We start from the raw sequence: 4,527 nt of genomic DNA, 5'->3' as shown, positions 1-4,527 counted from the left end.
TCCTACAACATGAGGCAGCTTAATTGTCATCATGCGCACATTCCCACATTGTGAAAATGCAGACACTGTGATCAGGGTTAAATATTTGAATCATTCAAATCCCAGAGTATTTTTTACTTCTAAGCACACACCTATTTACTACTTAAGGATTTTTACCCGAACAACGTTTTCTATTGTATTTCCATTTTTCTCAAAGTTATTATAGGTATGATGGTTTGTGTTTATAGCAACTTTTAGATCATTCATTAAAATTCAAATTTTTAAAATGTCACAAAAATGTTATAGATGAAAGTGTTAATGAAAATGACATTTTTGACATTACTATGAAATACTATAGTATCACTTTTTTGACATTTGTATTTAAAATACTATGACTTCTTATGACATTTTTATGATATACTATACTATGACTTTCTTATTACGTACAATATTTAGTTTTTAGGACTTTTTTATGACATACTATACTATGGCTTTTTATATGATTTATTTTATACAGTCTATGATCATAACACAATGGCCATAATGAAATTAAGACTCTGTCATGTATGTAAGTATGCTGTACATGCCCGGCAGATAATGTAACAGTACTGACTCATTTCCAAACACTTTCATGGCATTTCTGTTTCCCAGTGTACCGACAGAGAATCTGCATCTGCACTGCTCATCTGTGCCACCTGGTGGTTGTTATTACGCACTGCAGCTACTGCAGCTGCTACTGGTAAATGATTTCACCCCCCTTAGCTGCCGCCACGGCACTACTAACGCAGAATTAACGTGAAATGAAGTAACAATTGTATACTATGACTTTTTTTTAAAACTTTTTTATGACATGCTATCTTATAAGGGGCGGAGGAAGCTGAAGACCTAAACGACCGGAACTCGTTGGCATGTTAAAGTATTTTGGCCAAGAAGAAAGTTTTTTTATTTTCTTTCTTAAACTTCACCCGTTTGAGTGCCTCAGTTTCCTTCAACCATTTTACACTACTAAACATACTATACTTTGACTTTTTTTTTTTTTTTACTTTTTGACATACTATACTATGACTTTTTACAAGTTACTATACAGTAACTTTATCAACTTTTTACAACATGTGACGTATTCATGACTTTTTCCACATACTATAACTTTTTATGACTTTTGTCAACTTACTATACTATGACGTATTATCCCATTTCACGCCTTACTTTACTATGACTTTTTCAGGATTTTTCTTTTTTTAAACTTTTTTCAAAATACAATACTATGACTTTTATGACTTTTTTTGACATAGTATACTATGATGTTTTTACTTTTTTTACATACTATGACTTTTTTTGACATGCTATATTTTGACTTTTTTACGACTTTTTTCGACATAGTATAGGTACAATGATGTTTTTACTTTTTTACATACTATACTATGACTTTTTACAAGTTACTATACGGTAACTTTATCAACTTTTTACAACATGTGACGTATTCATGACTTTTTCCACATACTATAACTTTTTATGACTTTTGTCAACTTACTATACTATGACGTATTATCCCATTTCACGGCATACTTTACTATGACTTTTTCAGGATTTTTCTTTTTTTAAACTTTTTTCAAAATACAATACTATGACTTTTTTATGACTTTTTTTGACATAGTATACTATGATGTTTTTACTTTTTTTTTTACATACTATGACTTTTTTTGACATGCTATATTATGACTTTTTTACGACTTTTTTCGACATAGTATACAATGATGTTTTTACTTTTTTACATACTACACTATGACATTTTTATGACTTTTTATCCCCATTTACGCTATACTTTACTATGACTTTTTCAGGACTTTTTTAAACATGCTATACTCTGACTTTTTAAAAACTTTTTTACATACTATACTATGACTTTTTGATGACTTTTTTCAACATACTATGACGTATTTATGACTTTTTTACACACTATACTATGACGTTTTTATAATTTGGGTTCAAACCTCATGAGATGTATTTAAATTTGAGTTTTAACACCCAAAATGAAGACTTCAAATATGCTCAAAGAAGATTTCGAAGTTCACTTGTGTTGGGGCAGTGGTAGGTTTCTTCTCAACATGACGGCGGCCTGTGTAAGGTTCAAGTTCAGAGTAGGAAGTGTAGAAGTGTGGAGTACAAGACCAAAGCAGAGTGTAGAAGATAATGGAGTGAAATAGAATAAAGATGAATACAGATTTTTTTTTTTTTATTATTATTTTTAATAATTAAATGTTTAATTTAATATTTTTACATTTTTATGAAAGGACATGGAGAGGGGAAAAAATGGCTTTTTCTTAAAACTTTTACTATAGAATAATGTTTTTGACTTTTTTTCAACATACTATACTATGACATTTTTATCACTTTTTTCAACGTACTATACTATGACTTTTGCAAACTTTTTTCAACAGACTATACTATGACTTTTTTACAACATTTTTTACTATGACTATGATTTTTTTGACATACTATACTCTGACTCTTTATCACTTTTAACGACATACTATACTATTACTGTTTCATTACTTTTTTCACCTACTGTATTATGACTTTTTAAAATACTTTTTTTCGACATACTATACTATGACTTTTTACGACTTATGACACATTATATATTGACTTATTTACGTACTATACTATGACTTTCTTTTTTACTTTTTTTCAACATTCTACAGTATTACTTTTTTATTTCCTTTTTTTATATGCTATACTATGACTTTTTATCACTTTATTTTACATACTATACTATGACTTTTTTTCCAACATACTATAATTTGACTTTTTTATCACTTTTTTTGACATACAAATTTTTTTTTCAACATTCTACAGTATTACTTTTTTTATTACCTTTTTGACGTACTATGTTTTTTTACTACTTTCATGACATAGTATACAAGTTTTTTTGACTTTTTTATGACGTACTATACTATGACGTTTTATGACTTTTTTGACTATAGTACTTTTTATGACTTTTTTGATTTACTATACTTTTACTTTTTTCACTTCATTCAACATACTATACTTTTACTTTTCATGACATATGCTATTACTTTTTTATCACTTATTTTGACAAACTATACTATGATTTTAAAAGGAAAAGAATTCAACTTTCTACACGTATGACTTTTATTTGTTGCCTATTTTTGACATACTATTTTGACATACTATACTATGACTTTTTTTCAGAGTCTACCTCCAGAATGTGGGAGTGGAGAGGATGGAATGGCCTGCCAGCAGTCCATTTGAAAGGGAACTAAACAGGCTTTCCAACAGTATAAGATTTATTGCCAAAAAGCATTGTTACCACAGAGAAATAATCTAGCAAACACAAATTTCCTTACTTTTTGTGCTAAGTTTATAAGAATGATTTTTTTTTAAACTTTTTTGACATACTATACTATGACTTTTTTCACTTTTTCAGCATACTATACTATGACATTTTTGTGACTTTTTTCGACATGCTATACTATGATTTTTCATCACTTTTTTGAGGTACTATTCTATGACTTTCGACGAGGATTGCAGTTTTTCTTAAAAAGAATCATTTTTTTGGTTATTTTGTATGCGTGTTGTATTGACATACATACCATTTGTTTTTATGACTTTTTTTTACATACTATACCATACATTTTTATGACTTTTTTTGACAATCTATACTGTGATCTTTTATTTTACTTTTTTCAACATACTATATACTGACTTTTTTTTAAACTTTTTTTGACATACTATGCTATGACTTTTTAACTAATTTTCATGACATACTATACTATGACGTATTTATGACTTTTTTCCGAAATACTATACTATGACTTTTTTGTGGCGTTTTTTGACATACTATACTATGACTTTTTTGTGACTTTTTCCAACATACTATACAATGACTTCTTTCGACATACTATAGTATGACTTTTTTTTGACATACTATACTTTAACTTTTTTTTAAACTTTCTTTCAACATACCATACTCTTCCTTTTTCAACGTGGATTTCATAGTTTTTCTTTTAAAGCATCATTTTTTGGTTATTTTGTATTTTGTACGTTTACACACTCTATACCATACGTTTTTATGACTTTTATTGACAATCTATACTGTGATCTTTATTTTACTTTGTTCAACATATACTATGACTTTTTTTTACTTTTTTTTGACATACTATGCTATGATTTTTTTTCCTAATTTTCATGACATACTATACTATGACGTAGTTATGACTTTTTTGACATACTATAGCCTACAATGACGTTTTATGACTTTTATGATTTACTATACTTTCCACTTAATTCAACATACTATACTATGACTTTTCATAAATTTTTTCGACATACTATACTACGACGTTTTTATCACTTTTTTCAACATACTATAGTATGACTTTTTATGACTTTTTTTGACATACTATACTATGACTTTTTTGTGACTTTTTTCGACATACTATACCATGACTTCTTTTGATATACAATGCAATGACTTTTTTTTCCGACTTTTTTCGACATACTATACTATGACTTTTTTTTTTTTTT

The sequence above is a fragment of the Sander lucioperca genome, chromosome 23, assembly GCF_008315115.2.
Source record: "Sander lucioperca isolate FBNREF2018 chromosome 23, SLUC_FBN_1.2, whole genome shotgun sequence".
NCBI lineage: Eukaryota > Metazoa > Chordata > Actinopteri > Perciformes > Percidae > Sander > Sander lucioperca.
The sequence above is the reverse complement of the archived record's forward strand: the minus strand, read 5'-3'. Positions refer to the sequence as shown.